The sequence below is a fragment of the Rhyacophila brunnea genome, unplaced genomic scaffold, assembly GCF_057557595.1.
Source record: "Rhyacophila brunnea isolate RB1 unplaced genomic scaffold, BYU_Rbru_1.0 scaffold_7, whole genome shotgun sequence".
In the NCBI taxonomy this organism is placed as follows: Eukaryota; Metazoa; Arthropoda; class Insecta; order Trichoptera; family Rhyacophilidae; genus Rhyacophila; species Rhyacophila brunnea.
In genome coordinates, this window is record NW_028233339.1 from 23,728,487 (window position 1) to 23,750,228 (window position 21,742).

The 21,742-nt window shown below is 32.4% G+C and overlaps 1 protein-coding gene across 5 annotated transcripts in view; it reads right to left on the minus strand.

Annotated features, from left to right (window-relative positions):
* Positions 1–21,742, minus strand: part of LOC147064644 (adenylate cyclase type 1-like) — a 495,388-nt gene that overhangs the window by 460,807 nt on the left and 12,839 nt on the right. The window lies entirely within an intron of this gene.

Consider the following 21,742-nt stretch of genomic DNA (forward strand, 5'->3'; position numbering starts at 1 on the left):
TTTGCAAAATAGCTATGGAGATGGGTACGTACGTTACACTAACGTATCACAGCACATACTGACTATCTGTTTGTTTAAAACGATAGAGGTATATTCAGTGGCAGCTCGTCCATATGCACTGCGGGACTACAGCACCCCCAACCAAATTGAGAAAATGGAATATTATAATATACATAAATTTATGGATATTGTATGAAATTATCAATATTATTTAAGCGTGAATTAAACTCGCCCGCGCACCGAAATATCCAATAATTATCATACACCGCGGTACTGCAATACCGTTTTCAAACGAATATACGAATTGGCGCGGGAGGGGTGTGGGGAGCGGGGCACGCAGCTGGGAGCTTGATAGGTACTGCAGGCCCAACAGTGTATCGCCGTTTCTGCGTTCGTACATGAGCACGCGCGCGACAGCGGAGAAAAGAAATATAGCTTTAATGATTTATTAACATTGTTAAAATTTATTTCTGCAAGAAATTTATGCAAAGTTCTTACTCATTAATAGAATTAATAATTTATGTTTAATTTTGATGTTAATAGTAAAATATAATCCAAACAAACATTTTTTTTAATCAACCGCAGCACCCCCAGATATCTTATCCACGAGCCGCCACTGGGTATATTACACTAACCAAACTAGATTAACCTTATTCTATATTTGAAAATCCATCTTCTTGATAATAATATAATATATTTCACACATCAGTCTCTACTTCCCTAGCGGGTTACTATTGATTCCCTAAGGATCATTTTCTGAATTCCTGTTTCATCGGTCTTTGAAATGTCTTGTATATACCTATATATATCTTAGAATCACGATTATAACTCTATAAATAGATAAATAATACAAAAGCCACCAGAATCCTTCTTTTTAAAGGAACATAAAACTATTTAATGTTTAGTGAAAGTTTTATGTACGTCATTAAATTTTCACTATAAACTATAGAATAATGTCTCATAATAAAACCTAAGAATAATAATGTTTTCCTACGTCAGCAAATACGGCACAATGCATGTCGGAGAATAGAACTTTTATATGTAGTTAAAATTAATATTGCTTATTGCTTTAATATTCTCATTTGTGTAGTTAAGAACATTAAAGATCCACATAAATTAAATATATCTAGTAATATATACTTGACTATAATTATCTCGTTATGGGAAGTTAATGATATATAAATAGATAAATCTTGATTTTCAGAGATATAATAGATGCAGGTTAAAGTAGGTACATAATACAATACATAATTCAATTATTTATCGTTATTTTATGTTTATCCTGGGATTCAAAAATTTACTTCAAAATAATTACAAGATAAAAAGAACTTTTTATAACGTTTTTAAATTTTCTGTTGAATCATATAAACTTGACTTGACTAGCTTAAACGATAAAAAAAAATGTACTTGACAGAAATAATTCTGAAATGTCATATTGATTTCCATAGTAACGCACGTATATATTAATAATTTAGTTGCTAGGACCCCGGACCCCTAGCAACCAATAATGGTGTCGAAATAACTTTCATACAAAACAGAATTAACTGAAAATTAATTCAATTCTACTTAAAGATGGCTAAAAGTATTTTAAAAATGCATTGGCATCGTGTTCTGATATATTCTAAAAGTTTAAAATGTCTAACTAGTCGGGAAGTTAGTTAAAAATCGATTGCAAGATTTTTACCGGACAAATAAGAATACGAGCTAAGAAAAACGTTTTAAAATATAGGTTATGTAAGGCGAATACTCACCGTATCGCAAAATAAAGACAAAAGTGTTGAATTTCTAAGAAAAGATTTTTTTCTACCTATGTAGGTACGTTTCAGAAGCCATGCTACGTATTTTCAATAAAGAATGTTACATTCATTAGTAGTATTTACATACTTTGTACGAATAAAACTGTTTCGTATATATATATATTTTAAACCTTCTTTTGTTCAACGAATAATTCACAAGATTTGAGAATGTAACATTCCATATATTGAAAACACCTCAGATAACCCACTAGAAAAACTCACATTGGAAAAAAAAATACGATGTCGACAGGACAGTTTAGACGGCTAACTTATTGTAACAATTAACCGCCTCAATACAATATAAATATGATAAATTATCCTTGATAACCGCCTATAGCCGCCTTGTGTAAAGAATAGATGCGCTGCTAAGCAAATTCGTCTCCTGATAACATGATAACGTACATTGATGACTTTTAAGGCCACAACCACGACATATTCGGTTTAATCTCAACTAACCTTCACGAACCTATAATAACTACTGAAAACTCCATAATGACATTTTTTTACAAAGATGGAAATGAATTAGATCAGATCACAGAACAGCGCTGGTTTGCAGGTAAAACTCATTATGTGCACTTTTGGCCAAAATGAGTTTTTTCATTATATTCACTAATTTTTACGATATCTGTTGCTGGAAAAAGACACTGTGACGATATCAATCCTATTAACGAAAAAAAACTGGGGAATAAATCATTATCAGTACTTATTTAAGATTTATGTCCAGGAAAAAGTCATTCCCGCACATAATGATTTTTTCCTGAACTGTAAACATGTCTATGAGTAAGTTAGTGAGTGTATTATCTGTGGTTTGCATTGTCAATAACTATCATCTTGTGCCAACTGCATGTTACTGGTTGATTTTTTTTACAAGATGAGAATAAATAATATTTATACTAAATAATCAGAATGATGGTGTTAATAAGTTTAATGTAAAATGCTGTCTGATCGTTAAAGATGTTATACATTTCAAACGGACCAATTAATACAGCTTTAGCTGGATTAAGCGAAACTGGATCATTCAGAAACAATGACCGAAGAGGGGAAAAAAAGTCCAGCCAATAAAGCTAGTGAGGCAAACATGAAACTGGTTATCGATCACATTGAGAGTTTTCCTTCGTAGACTTAACAGCCGCGTACGATACAGTTAACCATAGAATTCTGCTGAGTAAACTTTAAATTTACAACCTCCTGAATGATTTCAAAATAACAGAAGTGATTGAAAAGCTTCTGGCCAACCGAAGATACTTTGTAACACTGGACGGAAAACGCAGCCGTTGGAGACAATAACGGAACGGCCTTTCACAAGGTACCGTCTTGGCACCCATACTGTTCAACGTTTATATTAATGATCAGCCAATCGAGAATCGAGAAAAAATTATGCAGCGGGAAAAGGGAGACGGAGTAATGTTATTCCACAATTAGTAGGTGCATAATATCAATCCATATTACCAATATCTAATTTGAAAAACAGGATCTTATGAAGTTGTGTAAAAACGGTGACATTCCGGAAGAGCTAAGATATTGGTATGAAAATTTACCATCTATTGATCGCGACACATTAGCAGAGCCAGACGTTTTGGAAGACATTGTTGAGGAATAAAGAATATTTTTTAATGCTGTTTATCTTACCTCAATTTATTATAATTATTGTTTTATCTTTATTATCATCACCAGTGTATTATTATTGTGAAATAATTATTAATAACCTCAGTGTATGTTTAATTCTTTTCAATTTTAATTGCTACTAATTCCTATTTTGGTTAAAATAAAACTTTTTTTTTTAAATAAAATATTTTTTTTAAATAAAACATTTTTAAATATTTTTATTCTTTTATTATTAATAAATTTAGTAAGTAGGCACCTACTCAAAAAGAATCTAAAACAATAAAAAACACTGCGAAACCCTTGCCAAAGTATTGACATACTGTCACTTTACTAACAAACATGTGTGTGGAAAAACTCATTATATACAAAAACTCTTTTTTTTAAATGTTCCTAATTTTTTTACAGAATCTGATTACCTTCAATATATTCTCTGATGTTTTACACATTTTATACAAAAGAAGAAAAAATGTTAATTTGAAATTGGATTTTTAATTGCAAAAAATATGTTCAAACCTCATTATCTCAGAACATCATAATGTCACATAATGAGTTTTAACTTTAACCCAGCGAATAATAAATAGAATACCGATAGCCTATATTCATTACGCCGCATGGTGAAGCAGGCTTTTAAATGTGTGAGAGTCCTACGAAAATGAAGCACGCATTATGCACGTGCAATAGTGTGTGTAATACACCAACATTAAATGAGCGTAAATGCATAAACCGAGAGCAGTTTTCAGTATTCGACGTAAAACGTATTCTAGACACTGTGTAAGTTTAACTCGGATTCTTCCTTACTCGAGTCGGTTACCTGCTATCGCCTTACCCGTTGTGTATTTCAGTTCCCATTATTTCTGAGTTCCCTGGATCAGATCTTGTTATATAGGTATCAAGAGACAATGATATTTTTAATAGCATGATGCAAAAAACCAAAAATGTGCATGTATCGTATACCTATCTAGTATCTATAGTCTTCCAGTGTGGTTCAAATCAATATAAATGATTTCTAAGCGGCAGTACTAGAATCATATTCAAAAGAAGAGAGTAAGTCATAAGACGAGACGAAATTAATGTATTATCAGGAAATGATGAAAGGTGAACTGAACCGACTGCGGACGGGAGTGTGAATTTCGTTTGATTAATATTCAGCATGCATACACGATTCGCATGGCCACATTTACGCCTACTATTTACAGTGGGTCAAGCTGCATACTTTTACGTGACGATTGCCACATTAAATTCAGTGATTTGTCAGAAGGATTGACATGGTTATATGGTGATTTTTGTTCAAGTAACTTGGTCAGCATGCCCAATTGCACCATAGCATAGTGAAACTGTATCTACTCCATAATATACTCGCGAGCCACACGCTTTTTTTAGAAGTCTATAAAGCGATATTAATTCTCATTACATTTTAAAAAATATCGAAGAAAAGGTTTAGATATCTAGTATGAAATATCGGTATCATATTGAAAAACTTGCAAGTATTGGTACGAGTACGCAGTGATAGTGGTGAAAAGAAAGCAAGTATCGTGTCGATACCTCAAATCGATTCACATTCACGACAAGTCGATTTATCAAAAAATATCAATTCTTCGAAGTATCCGGACCTAGTCTGAGATAGTCGGGTGGTGAAGAGATATACATAGCATCCCAGAGGTTAAAGAAGTGGATCCGTTTCCTGGAGGCGGTCAAAATATACTATGGTGGGTAACTAATCCTGTTACAAAAAATGTCTTTTTTTAATTGATAATTTTGTTTTATTTTTTGTTTATTCCAAATGTCATGTTGTGAACGTCCTTAATTAATAATTTATTATGTACTCAACGTGTCTTTTTGAAATAAATAAATAAGATTTAATAAAATAAAAATTATTTCTTTTATATGGCCATTGTTTCAGATTTTTTTCATTATTTTCATATTTTTTAAGATTATTTATTTGCGGTCCAACGAGTACCTACCTATGTGAAAGGAAGAATATGCCATCTCTGTTCTGGCAGAACACACTAACTGGAGAATAGTAAGTAGTTTTGAGTAATTTGACTTTAAATTTGTTAAAATGTTTGATATGGTCTAGCATGTGAGTTTATTAAGTAATCGTAAAAAGGATTACTTTAAAATAAAGACTGTTTATTTATTAAGAAGGTTTCCAGACGGTAAAGTTTGAAATAAGGAACATTTTGGTATAACTAACTCAATATGTCATTTTTTCGAATTAGTGTCTTCTGCCAGAACAGTGACAATGCCATTAGATCATCCAAATCGGTTTAAACCGAAACCGGTTAACCGGGTAGCCACGCGTTTCTAAACTAACCGAAAAACAGGTAAATTTTACACGGTTAACCAACCGAATTCTTAGTAAATATTTGTAAGAACAAAAAATAGAATAATGTGAAAAAACACATCAACAACTGCGCAGTTCGGCAGTAGAAAAAATAAAATATTACCTACTAAATTTGCTCACTATCCAACAATAATTAACTTATCATCCAAAATGGCTGAGAGCTTGTCAAGTGCCCACTAATACAGCTTATTTGGAATACAAATGTAATTTCCTAAAATCCTACATTACATCCCACTACATTAAAAATATATTTTTTAAATTCAGACGGTTTAAACCGGTTAAATTCGTAAAAAAAACTGCTAGCCGGTTAATTGGATGCCCTAGTATGCTATGTTTTTACCCAATGGATTCAATGGAGCATTTAAATTTCTGGGTATCGACGGTAAGGTGTTACTTGAATTGTCCATCAATTGATCATCTTAAAGGCTTTCTATTTCAAAAACTTCATTTTGTGCTAATCATTCTGCAAAAAAATAAACAACGGAGATATTTTGTAAAAGAATTGTGCCCCTCCAGTATTTTATAAAGCCTCCACAATTTGAATTTAGGAAAAAATCTTAGCTATGGTAATTGAAATATCCCGACTATTCAAATATCAATTAAGCTATTGTGTATTTGCTATACATGTTTCTTTAAGACGAAATACTTTTAAACTTTTAGGTGACTATAGTTTTTCCTCCTAGATTGTCCTTGATGACCCATGATACCAGGTTCCGTCTGTGCTACATTAAACAAAAAAACAACCATAAAAGAATGCCCATTTTTTGATAAAATGTAATGTATATAGACACTTTTTTTCACGATAAATATAAAATGCGCAGAACTTTTGTTGATCATAAAATTGTCATAAAAGTGAATCATAAACATTTAGGTACTACTTTTGTCGAATAGTTTGCAGATGTCCGCAGAACGTACGTCATACAAAATCAATTGTTTAGAATGTTTAGATCAAGAGACGCGTAGGTATAGAACGATAAGATTATGGGATAACTCGTCTTCACGAGCTGTCAAATTTATTTTCGTTGGGAAAAAAATGAAATGAAAACTGTAATAACGTCAAAGATGGCGTGGAGCAAATATACTAACGACAAAAAATGCTACGTAAGTAAAGAGAGGAAAAAACCATTTCAAAGAGCAGAAATACACGAAAGATTTATTGAAAAAACTTGTAAAAAAGAAATAAAAATATGCTTAATAATGATTTCGTCTTCAGAGGCCGTGTTATTAGAGATTTGAAAAATTGTTTTATTATAATCAAAGCAGATTTAAATATCCCAAAAAATATTTATTATTTTAAATGAATCATCGGCGAATACAATGTAATTACTATTTGTTTACGTTTTTTGTTTTACAAATTCGCAGTAAAAGCAACATTATTAAAATAATGGTGATTCAGGAGCAGAATGTTCAATTCAGGAAATACGGGATAAACCAATGGCGTGCGGTCGATATTATATTATGCTGTAAATCCGGAGCATCACCAGAACAAAATCGATACCGTATTTATTATGACGTACTTACCTATTTTACTGTGCTTAAAATTAGGGATTGCAATACCGGTATTCCAGTATTTATCAATACCGAAATACTGGTTTTAAAAATCCAAAATACCGGAAATTTCGATATTAAGAAAGCACACTCGTTTGCGTTTAAGAAAATGAATTATAAGTTATGTTGTATGAATGCAAATATATTGCGTGAATCCAACAGAGGTGAAAAAATAATAAAACAAATTTCATCAAATATAATTATATAAGTAATTGTCGCGATGAATTGTCATAATATTGTTTCGAAATAGAAAACATCCGTGACAAAAATGTTCAATTATTCTATAATTATTGATGACTGTACAAGCGTTGAATTAAAGAAGCTTTTCCTGCAGCCGGACTTATTTGCACTTAATGAACTTTTAAGGGCTTTTGTTAAAATTATCAATACATTCGAATTATTTGTAAAATATTAGTTCTACAATTATGATCAATACATATTTTTAATGTCAACATAATAAATGTAGGTATGTAGGTTGTTGCTATAAAATAATATTTTTAAAAGATTTTAATGGCTATACTTATTTTTATTGATAAGCACCTACTACGGTTTTTTAATTTTAAAGAAATACCGGTATTAATACCGGTATTCCTACTTCCCTATCCCTACTTAAAATTTACTTAAATTTACTTAAAATATACTATCCCTACTTAAAATTTACCGTGAAATTATTGCATGGTCAATTTTTCTCAACTATCCGCTTCAAAGGGTTTTATATTATTATTAGTGTTCTATTCCATCGCCGAGATTCAATTAGTGAGAATATCCTAAGTAGGAAGAATGTAACACATTGTATATACCTACTTATTATGAACTTTTTCAACAGCACCCTATGAGCAAAAGTCACCACACGCCACTGGGGTTTACCGAATATTTTTCAAATCCCGGGATTAAATAAAGACAAGACAATTGTAGAGACGTATATAATTACATAAAATGAATTTATACATAATAAAAAGAGAAGATGTAAAAAAACTTGACACTTTTGTACGTATAAAAACGCATAAGTAGGTACTTAAATTTATTATGTAAAATCACCAGTAGCCTGATGATGAGTACCTCCGCTACACGGAAGTACATTGGAACATGTATATGTCTGAGGTCATTGCAGACACATATCCACATTCCAATGTACTTCCATGTAGCGTAGGTACTCAGCATTTACCCACTGACCAAATATTTTTTTCAAAATTGATTTTTTTACAGTCTCTCAGAAGGTTACCGACCACTAATGTTCGTTACTTTTAAAAATTAAATTAACCCCTAAATCCAAGTCATATTAGATAATACATAGTCAATAAATATCCCTTTATTTATTAAATATCAAAATTATGGCATTAAACTATACACAATTTTAGATATTTTATAAATATAAGAACATTTTGTATCGTCGATTTGTTTTAGTCTAGTATTCACTTATTAACGTATATTTGTCTTACTAAGGTAAAAAATATAAATTAATAATTTAAGAAATACATATTAGTATCTAATAATATAAAATATAAAAATATTTGTCGGAAGTTGGACCCATGCCAACAGAACTTCAATTCAATTTTTATACAATTACTGCAACCTTAGGCTGCGCGCACACGGCAAAGCGAAGTTTCGGATTCATCCGCCAAACGTCGTTTGCGGGTCGAATGCGTTTTGTTTGCGTTTCGTTTACGGCGATATATCGACGATGCTGTCCAAACATCTGGACAGAGAAAATACAGTTTTCAAGGAGATTCATAAACGCCTTTTTTTGAAACTGCACCCTGCTGCGAGAGTATTTATCTCTCATTACAGTGGTGTACAAGGGTAAATAAATCAATATAAAATCAGTACATAATATTGCATTATACCTACATTTATTTTCCCACTATTGCTTCTTTTGGAGCTGGACTGTTTTATATCGAAAGCGTTTTGAAAATTACCTATTATTGTGCCTATTATGTATCATCATAAACTTTGTCTGATCAATACTATCGACCGAGGGTACTTGATGGAGTTTGAATTTAAATTCTAATTGATTTAAGTTTTGTACTATTATTATTTAATAATACAATAAAAAAAAGATTATAAGTTAATACACGAAGAAAGGGTAAAAACCTTATTACCTAGATACCCACTAAGTAAAGGATGAAGTATAAAAACATAATATTTTGAATAATTTGAATACTTGCATTGTTTCTAAAAACTTGTTGTAAATACTATTAATGCATTCGGTAGGTAAGCAGTTTTACAAAATAAAATAAAAAGTTTTGACACAGCACAGCTATGAGAAGAAGTATTTCATCAGAAGAAAGGCTCGCCATAACTAGAGGGTAAACTAAACCATTATATTTATTTTGTAGTTATTTAATTTTTTTTTTATTAGTTGACACTTTTATTTTCTATAGATACACTAAAATGTAAACGGGTACCAATAATAATATATTGTAGGTAGTGAGAATAATGAATACCTACCTACTACTATTGATAGGTATGTGCCTGTGTACTTGTATAGGTACATGTATATTTATATTAGTTATTGTTTTTTTTGTTATAATATATTAGTTGCGATTAATTGAAAATAAAATTTAGATAATTTATCTATTCAGCCGCTACAGTACCATATTAAATTACATATTCAAAAAAAAATTGGCAGTTATCAATTCAAAACACCTTTTATAAAAAATAGATTGAAATATTATTAGATACACTAACACGAAATTACCTGATATAGTCTCATTAAAATAGCTATCTTTTTAATATGTAGCGAATGAATTCTAAGCAATAAATAGTATTCAATTGGAAAGATGAACAGATTTTAAGGGAGATATTTCAAATGTTTATTTATAATATGTTTTAAATGTTTATTTGATAAAAAATACAATAGGTATAATAATATATTACATTGTTCTAACAAATTATATACAAAACATCTATAAAATATTTTAATTAAATTATATCGGTTTTTTTCCCCATTGCATAAACGCCACTGTGAAATTCTTGATGACACTAATTATTAAGAAAGAAGGATTTTTTCAAATTTTTCGGACTAAAGTAATAAATTATGTCATACAATATGTGCCTTATTGTGTTCTGCAAACTGATATTAGTACTCTTTGTTTTCACCCCTAGTGTTATTATGGAAGAATTTATTTATTGCACTATCCGAAGAATTTAAAAAAAAACCTTTTTTTGTCTCAGAGGCCAGTGGCGGGCGAACTAAGATGTAAACATTACCTACATATTATTAAGTATTTCTTTTTTACCGTTTTACCTAGATATTTTCATAGTGTAGAAATTATTTCAAATGATTTAAGTCATACCACGTGTCTGGTATGACTTAAATGATCTAAATGATCTAAGTCATACCACGTGTCTGGGCAGTGTAAAAATAAAACCCAATCATGATGAATTGTTTGCAACCAGAAAGATTCACTTGAATGCTTAATGCTTATTTGGACTATGTCTGCATTTGCATATAGCTAACAAAAATCCGCATGCAAGTCATTTGAAATAATTTCTACACTATGAAAATATCTAGGTAAAACGGTAAAAAAGGGTAACCGGACAAAACAGGACATGACAAAACAGAACATGACAAAATAGAACATGACAAAACAGAACATGACAAAACAAAACAATAACAATACAGAACATGATAAAACAAAACAGTCAGGTTTTCTCCAGGTGTTCTGTTTTGTCACTGTCCTGTTTTGTCATGGAACCGACTTAGATTTAACTTTCTTCATATTATTATATATGACAATGTGCTAGGTGCAGATTGCGTAGGCTTAAACCTTTACATTATACCCAAGTTTTTAATGAAAAATACCCACTCATCCGGTCATGAGTTTGTCATTGGTAAATAAAATTTATTAGGCCTTTCTGAACATAATTATGTGGTTAATCAGTAAAATCCTTCTTTCTGAATAATTAGTGTCATCAAGAATTTCACAGTGGCGTTTATGCAATGGGGAAAAAAACAGATATAATTTCATTAAAATATTTTATAGATGTTTTGTATATAATTTGTTAGAACAATGTATTATATTATTATACCTATTGTATCTTTTATCAAATAAACATTTAAAACATATTATAAATAAACATTTGAAATATCTCCCTTAAAATCTGTTCATCTAGATGATCTATATAGATACACTAAAATGTAAACGGGTACCAATAATAATATATTGTAGTGAGAATAATGAATACCTACCTACTACTATTGATAGGTATGTGCCTGTGTACTTGTATAGGTATATGTATATTTTTTAGCTTAGTTTAGTTTACCTTCTAGTTATGGCGAGCCTTTCTTCTGATGAAATACTTCTTCTCATAGCTGTGCTGTGTCAAAACTTTTTATTTTATTTTGTAAAACTGCTTACCTACCGAATGTATTAATAGTATTTACAACAAGTTTTTAGAAACAATGCAAGTATTCAAATTATTCAAAATATTATGTTTTTATACTTCATCCTTTACTTAGTGGGTATCTAGGTAATAAGGTTTTTACCCTTTCTTCGTGTATTAACTTATAATCTTTTTTTTAAATTATTAATAAATAATAATAGTACAAAACTTAAATCAATTAGAATTTAAATTCAAACTCCATCAAGTACCCTCGGTCGATAGTATTGATCAGACAAAGTTTATGATGATACATAATAGGCACAATAATAGGTAATTTTCAAAACGCTTTCGATATAAAACAGTCCAGCTCCAAAAGAAGCAATAGTGGGAAAATAAATGTAGGTATAATGCAATATTATGTACTGATTTTATATTGATTTATTTACCCTTGTACACCACTGTAATGAGAGATAAATACTCTCGCAGCAGGGTGCAGTTTCAAAAAAAGGCGTTTATGAATCTCCTTGAAAACTGTGTTTTCTCTGTCCAGATGTTTGGACAGCATCGTCGATATATCGCCGTAAACGAAACGCAAACAAAACGCATTCGACCCGCAAACGACGTTTGGCGGATGAATCCGAAACTTCGCTTTGCCGTGTGCGCGCAGCCTTAGACCGCTCGGCTACCGTGCTCGTCGCGTTGTTGTGAAAAATTGTAATAAAATGAATATCACGGTAACATTTTTTGTTACACACAAATTTGTTGCACATAATTTTATTTTAATGTCACGGCAAGCGGTAAAACATTCATGTTAAAATGTTTCGCTTTCTTTATTGATAGTTTAGTTTGAATGGATTTTTATTATGGCTCTGATTATTTTTCGAACCCTATCAACGTTAAGAAATTATTGGTAAGTGTTTTTATGATACTTTATTATTCTTTTACCTTATTATATAAGCCGCTTTCTTCAAATTACACTATTTTAGTTGGCATAACATAATTTGTTGTTAATTAATAATCTTATAAAAACTGATACCTGAAATTCCTGGAACAATAAATTGATCGGGATCCCGGCATTGCAAACCCTAGTAGGTAGATACATATACGTATATTTTAAGGAAAACGTGTACCTATTCATTTTATATATTAACATTCTTTGATTAAATTCCTAATATGATATTTATGATAAAATAATATTACTTGAAAAGTACATAAATAAATTCGAAATACTTGGAAGAGTAACGTACAACGCAAGTTTAATAAAATATATTTTTGGTTAATTTTGAGAATTTTCTTAATACAATTTCATTAAACAAATATATACTTATACAATAAGAATAAAAGAACAAACAACCTTATTATACACTACATGAGAAAAGTTACAATTTAAAAAAAACTTTATTGAAATTAATTGCAAATAAGACTTTCAATAAAAAGCTACGTAGAATTTGTGGAAAGTAATCGGTTGCTTTCTAATTAGTTTGTTGAAAAAGCAGTTTACTTTGTGGCAATATCGCACAAAACAAAACAATTTTATGGTACCTACCTGCATTCATCTCGAAAAGGAAAATTAAGGTTTCCATTCGTTTCCACATAAACATACTCGTAATTACTTCTATTGGGGTACCTATACAAAATCTTGTATATATAGGTATACGTTAGCATATCGGTATATGTTCAAATGAAAACGCAATGAATGCTGAACCCTCTTTACAGAGTTAGCTCATTTTGAGAAGATTCAACACGAATTCCTCAAAAAGAACGGCCATTTTATTCCCCTGAGGGCCGCCTAACCATTCATCGAAAAACTGAAGGCATACTAAAATGAATAAGGAAATGCCTATTATGCAAATCAGTTCAAAAATGAAACAATTATATACGCTCGTCGTACACATTACATTTATTTCAAATACAAAATAAACACTACATAACAATATGATAGTGTATTACTAAAATCTTTAAGTACCTAAGTATCATGAGGCCCTTGCATCGACTTGTAACGGGGGTATTGGGTTTGATTAGCGGAGCGGTATGGTCACAATACATTTTTACCTGATTTTCTCGTCTAAATCGTAATTGAACGTAGTTTCAACATAAAACAATTTGCTCTGAGATCTGCACTCATCCACTAAGACTGTTCAATAGCTAAGTACAAGTAAGTGCAAGGCAAGACTATTAATCAGGTCAGTTGTTAGCGTTAGCGTTATTGTTATGACTGTTATGAGTTAACTCGTTTAGTGCTAACACCGCGAATGGCGCGTTTGAAGTACTTGGCTATTAGATATAATTAACGTGTTATTTAAATGTGGTAATTAAAAGGTTAGCAGTGATTGTGTTTTAAAAGACATTACATATAATATAGAATTTCCTCTTTGAATTGAAATAACCATACCAAATAAATAATTAGTACGGCATAAAAAGCTAAATTATTACTCTTATGTTACATTTGTAGGTAGGTGGTGAAAACATTGTAAAAATAATGAGTGACATTGACTACAAATTGGATTATTTACAAGCGCATTGAAAGGGGTTCTAATTTTATTTTAAACGTAACATTATCATATAAGTAGTCTTTGAGTTTACACCAATATCAATGTTATAATATTATAACAATGAAATGAAAAAATCAAAGTTAAGAGAAATCGTTGCTCATCGAATCACATCACTATGATCTCAAAATAAGTTAAATACAAATGACACCCCTATCGTCAATACACATTCGTCATAGATGCAGGTTGTTTTTTAGCTAGTGCACGCTAAATACTACGTTTATAAAGTTTATTGTTTAACTTTTCTTGCGTTGTTTTCTGTTGTTGTTAAAACTAAGTCCTCCTCACAAAAAGGTTCAATAATCTACTGAATGATTATAAATAGGTATATGAGCAAACTTATGTTTGGAAATATAGAAAATTATTTACAGCCGAAGAAATCATTGTAAACGTTTGGAATAAAATTATTTTACAACAATCGGTAACGGAGAATCCGTTTTGTGATCACTGATCAAGTCAAACACGCGGAAACGTCTCCGCCAACGGCAACGCAAGCTTATTACTTCCAGATGAACAAACCACAAGGATTAGGTTTTTGGAGATTTGACCTTTTTGACAGAAAATTAATAGGTATATCGAAACATAGCGTAAAAATAAAAATACAATCGGTATTGACGAATCAAAAATTGTATGCATCTTTTTATGCGAATAAACGTTTCAAGAGTACATACGATGTAAAACATAATGTTAAGGCTATACCTCAGTTGAGGCATGGTCTAAAAAGATCGTGGCTAGGCGATGCGCGAATTGCGGGTCGCGGGTGCAAATGTCACATGCCGACCGAAATATAATGTGAAATATAAATCCAACATGCGCCCATTTAATGTTCTGTTTATTGTTATATTAGTAACAATAATAATATATTCATTAACATGTTTTCTTTTTAAAGTAAATGGGTAACGTTTTTAGTTTTTTACTTTACACGATTTAGGAATTAATACCCCCGTCGCCATCACGAAACAAATTGACATATTGACACCTCGACGTTCGCTCTCAGACTGCCAGCGAGAGTAAAATCTGGCGATAAGTTTATTTCGAGAAATTGCCATGTCAATTGACCTCCAAGGTCGTGCAATTTGACGTCAAGTGGGCTACGTGAAGTCACTAGTTTATGCTGATAAACCAGTAACAATTGATGCCTTGGAAGCCAACCTTGTTCGTGTTATTCGTAATATAATATGTCGGATGTCCAGCAGTGATCGAAAAAGTGGCCCAAAATTGGACGTCCAGAATGCACTTCTTCAAAAAAAAGCTGCGGTGGCTATAATTTTCAAATGTTAACGTCGTGTATTGGTTAATCTTTCAAATAACAAAAAAATGATTCAATGTTATTTTATGTGTTATTTTTTAAGATTCCAAGTTCAATCAGGCTTCAAAAAATACCATTTACTTAATCATTTTTTATATATTTTTATTTTTTATTGACTTATTTAATTTTTTGTTTATTTCGTGTTATTTAGGTACTTTAACTTTGTCCAACCATTTCCGATCCTAATGAGATCATTATAGGCCTCCACAGAGTGGAGGTTTTGTATTAACAGAATATTTTTTTTTATGAAAAATGGATGTCAGCTACTTGCTCAACCTAGGCCGATACTCTGACTCATACACAAATTGAAAAACAATATGTGTACTTTCTAGACCCAAGATACCCGGGACCCACGACACCATAGGCCGACGCTTAGGCCACGCGGCCATCTTGGTTTAACTTTACATAGTTATTGTATATTTTTTATTTATTATTTTTAGTGTGTATTGTGGCGAATTGGCCAAGAACTTTATGCCCTTATACTGTTTTCTGAATAAATAAATACACGGATAAAAAATCGAAAATATACCAGTCGAGCTGAAACGTAATAGATGTTGCCTATCAACCAGCGTGTGTTCGCGCGAATCAATGAACGCGTCGCGAATTCCTGCCGAATCTAATATTGCGAATGCGAGCGGGACATCGGGGCTAGGCGGCCCATGACAGAACGAATCGCTGATTGAAATTTATTACACGCCCATGCAATTGGCAAGAGGCCGCCCTTCCACTCTCCGCAGTGGCAAATGAGTGGCAAGGAGCGAGGACGACGCCATAGCTATCCTGAAGTGCTACTGAATGTATATCCTTAAAGCACAGGTCCCCAACCTTTTTCGGGCCGCGACCCCCACCACATTTGCATAATAGTATCTACGAGCGGAATGCAGAAACATTTGTCATAACTAAAATTTCATTAGCAGAAAACACTATGCAGAAACATTGTCCTTAGTTAAGATCATTTCTATTGAAAATAATACCATATTTAAAAATTCTCTTTCCTATAGTTTAGGTAAATTATTTTATAATTGTTAAACGATGACAAAAATATGACAACTGCATTTTATAAATGCAATAACTATAAATACATATTAATATTTAATTATAATACTCTTATGTTTCCGTTATAAGTCATTATACGTGATTCCACAGGCACCGCAAAATATTTTTTTAACATGGTAATACTAGCGTCAAGTGACATTCTATCATCTGGCATCTTGTAATTCTGCAGACTGGCGTATAAAAGTAAAATAATATTCTGCAAGTACATGCCAAACGATAACACTATCAATATCCATATTGAGATACATTGTTAAATGAATTTGAGTGTATGGACTGTTTTATAGACATGCGAATTTATTTTGACAGCAGCTATCAGTGGTAAATGGTAATACAGAAGGGGGCGTGTTCATAACAAAAGTAGTCTATGGTTAAGGCTTCCTTAACTCTATACTCAGGATTGTCTATAGTTAAGTCGTGCTTTTCGCCAACTTGTCCTTAGGATCGAAATCTTAGATTGTGCATGCCGCTTTACGATTAAAAAAATCATTAAAAATAATCATAAAATATAATTTTCTATGTTTTATCCACCCGAAACTGACGGGTGAATTGTACAGATATTTCTACGATAAAGCCTTAAACTTGAAGTTGTTATATGAATGGATGGTATTGCTTTATAAATTATGTACAACATACATTGACCATTTGAGACAAAAGCATGTTCGACTTGTACTTACCGAACAAAACATTCACGTTAATGTTAATGCAATACTGTAATTATAATTATTGCCATGAAAAGGGCATGCACGTCATTTATTGCACAAAGATGGGCCACGTAGATACACCGAATCAATGCGCCACGTTCAACAGATAATCCCATTGATGATTCCTTGCATTTACAACAAGTAAGTAATTATAAATCGAATTCAATGATACACAATGTCAAACATCACTAAATTATACATATTGATAAAATATAATATATTTGAATTAATCAAAAACTGTAGATTTTTTTATTCATCCTTGCTTCTCCATATGTGCAAAAAATACGATAATATTAAAATTATTTTGTTTTTGCAGAATCGATATTTTACCTTTTAAAAAGAATATTTTCTACTCTTTGAAGAACTAAAAAAACAACAACAAAAATCTTATTACCTATAAGATTCTTATTTCAAGTTAAGATAAAAGGTAGCTCCCAACCTCAAAAAGGTTGAGTACCCTTGCCATAGACCAAGGTTTTGAAGCAGTGTAGTTTAAGACGGCCATGCCATAAAACTTTGAAACCCAAACCCCCAAATCCTCAAACACTGAAAGTGCATTACATTTACGTGACAATCTTTAATGCACATGATTGTTATGATACAGATATATTGAAAATATTACGTGTTTAAGTTTATCCCATATTTTTCCACATTCGAAATCCGTAACCTCAAACCTGTTACGTAATACCACACCCAGTAGGCTAAGTCAGTTTGTATTAATTTTGTGTTCCCTAGCTACAAGCGATCATGGGTTTGACTGAGACAACATGGAAAATGCCACAGCGGTGGAAGTGCGTTGAAAGTGATGGTATAATAATTTAAGCATATTATCGTTGCATAGACGAAATCTATACGATTTGGAAGGCCGGAATCCAAATTACGATGTTATTACTTCGTCCCTATGTTGATAATTGTTAGTCTATTTGATTACACTCCGGGATATATTCGATGTAAGATTATAATACAATCGGTGTTTCCCAAAACTACTCATAGTAATACTACGATACATTACACACAAATAGGTAATACCTACATACGCTTTTACATAAGTATTATCTACTTATATTATTTTCCAAATCACCTATTAACTTAGAATACGTTTATTGGCAGAACCTATCCCGAAAAAGCGTAGCGCGAAACTGTCACACGAAAGTATTACGTTTTATCTATTTTATAATCGATATAAAAAATTGGTGTAATCGCGGGGTTTCGAAAAAGAATAGATTTACCGGTAGTCCCAGAAGTACCCTACCTGACGTATAGATAGAAGTTGTTGTTTGAAAATAATGACCATGATAGAAAGTACCAACCTTATAAAGCCTAAGTTTGAAGTTTGACGACGCTACGTTGTTCAGTAATTATTTGTCAGCCATTAACATTGAACGCTCTCAGTGAATTTGTAAACATGGAAAAAATTGGTCATAGTTATGTAATACAATACTTTCATTTGAAAGGCTTCAGTCCAACCAATATCAAAGCGGCGCTAGATTCTACTCTGGGGGTGTCTGCTCCTTTGTTTACAACAGTTACATATTGGGTGGCTGAGTTTAAACGAGCTCGGACGAGCTAGACGAACATCGCAGTGGTCGACCAAATGCGGTGACCACGCCAGAAATGGTGACGAAAATCCACAAAATGGTATTGGATGAACATCGACTGATATTGCGCGAGCTAGCAGACATGGTAGGCATTATAAAAAGTGCTGTACATCACACATTGACTGAAAATTTGGACATGAGAAAGCTGTGCACAAGGTGGGTGCCACGATTACTCACAATGGAACAAAAACAGCATCGTTAGGATGTTTCAATCGAGTTCGAATTCAAATCGAAGTTTCACAGCAATAAAGCAGATTTTTTGCGTCTATTCATAACCATGGATGAAACATGGGTCTATCACTTCACACCTGAGATGAAAGAACAGTCAAAAAAATCGACTGAGAGGGGAGAATCGGCTCCAAAAAACGCGAAGACAGTTCCATCTGCAGGCAAGGTCATGGCGTCAGTTTTTTGGGATGTGCGTGGGGTTATTTTCATTGATTATCTTCAGAAAGGAAAATCAATCAACGGCGTATATTATGCAAACTTATTGCAGCGTTTGAGTGATGAAATCAAGAAAAAACAACCACATTTGGCGAAAAAAAAAATTTCGTTTCATCCGTTATCGCGATGGCCAAAATCAATGAATTAAAGTTCGAATTGCTTCCTCACGCACCCTATTCACCAGATTTAACCCCCTCGGATTATTTTCTGTTTCCAAACTTGAAAAAATGGGTCGGTGGTAAAAGATTTGCCAACAATGAAGAGGTGGAGTCTGCGGTTGATGGCTATTTTGAGGAGCTCGAAAATTCTCACTATAAAGAGGGTATCGAAGCTATTGAACATCGCTTGGAAAAGTGTATCGACTTAAAAAGAGACTACGTAGAGAAAAAAAAATATTTTTTCCTAATTTTTTTGTGTTTTCTTTGTTAGGTCGGGTACTTCTGGGACTACCCTCGTATATCGGAAATCTTGCAGTGCGAACAGCGGAGTACTTGGTAGCGTTGCGAAAAAAGTAACTATGTATACTAGCGCGGGTGAAAACCAAACCATGTGTAATACTATACATAACTAAATACATATTCTACGCAGGATGTGTTCGCCCCAACTCTTCCGCTAACCACACACTACGGACTGTATTTCTCGTAGTTTTTATATGGAAAGCTTGCACACAGTCCATAGCGTACGTCGACCGTATATAACTCGATACGGATCTCAGAAAGTTCAGAGGCGGCCGTCACGATCAAGGATTCACGGCGGATCCCCATACCCAGACACGCCGCCCTTACATTCCAGCAATGAACATCTTAAATGTACATATAACCATCGGCGGGATGCTCAACTGTGAGCAATTACGATATATCGTAAACATAGGAGGCCATCGTGATCGAGTGACTTACCTAGTAGTAACCTCCATACCGTGTCTTGGAACACCAGAAATGTCGACTTAGAGGCCATCCATAGACTGAAACTGTATGTCGTTTAGAACCGTGTGCCATACTAAACTTATGATTTCTGTTCATGGAAATATATTTTCACGAACAGAATTAATCATAAGTTTACTATGGCACGCGGTTTTAAACCGCATACGGTATCAGTCTATTTCACGAACAGAATTAATCATAAGTTTACTATGGCACGCGGTTCTAAACCGCATACGGTATCAGTCTATGGATGGCCACTTAATCGAGTGCATTCAAGAATTTTTCTCAGAATAGATATTCACATTATAACGGAGGCGTTAAGACGATTATCCCATTCAGACATTACAAAAACCTAATTATACTTCTTGATTGATTTTCCACCGAATTGTATGTATGTAGGTACACATATAATACAATTACAACATAATATATGTTCAGCTGTATACCAGAGGTAAACTACGGTAAATCCAAAATGACAACTTCACAGGAGAGACGAATTTGTGATTTTTGGAAATTTCAACTTGTGGCATTCGTGAATGGAAAAAGATCGAATTTATCTATTTATCAAAACCTTTTTGTTTGTTTACCGCTGTAGTTCGATTATAAGCTTCATCAAAAGAATTGTATGTTTTCTTACTGTTGTTTACCTCTAATAGTTATGGAGTTACAATGACATTTTTAATTTTTAACTTTTATAATAAGAGTAATATAAGTTACAGCTGTTTACCACGTATGCAGGATAAGACGTAATGAAGTAACAATATAACAATAACTCCATTTTACGATTTATGGAGTTACAATAGTTTACCTCTGGTGTGTTTAAGATTCATAATATCCAACATGCTCCGTCAGGGACGATTGAAGAAAAGGTAAAAAGGCCAAGGGCTCGTTCGCTTATTAAAAAGAATAATGAGGAAAGAACATAAAAAAATCAGAGAATCGCTGGCCTAGAATATTGGATATTGCTAATGATTTGTTTAGATTTTGTTTCGTGTAAAAAACGAAACTAAATCGTGATAAAATGTGTAACTTTTTTAAGGAAAATAAATTAGATACACACCAGTCAACAGTATGCGTAATTTATTAGTAGCGAATAATTATGTTAAAATAGATTAATGTATTTATTTAGCGTTACATTTTTTTGTGTTTATATAATAAATCATAATATTATGTAGATTTTCTATCTTTACCAAGGTCGCTAACAAATTTGGCTAGCGCATTTTCATTTTTTCACGGATCATAAATACGAAATCAATTTCTAGCGATGTAATCGTAATAAATCAAACCGGCTAGGGCGAGGCTCACACTCTCCCATTCTCGATCCTCTCGTGTGTGCCGCCGCCCATGTGGCCAGAAAATGAAAGAAAATTTATTGTCACTCGTGCTGTGATTTTCTGTCTCTGACATTATAAAATACTTATATACAACGAAAAAAATGTTCAACGTATTTTGTATTCTAAAAGATAGTTAATATTGGCTGTCAAACATTCCGTATCAAGTCGACTGTTGCTCCAGCCATTCCCATTTGGATAGCGAGATCTCTTTG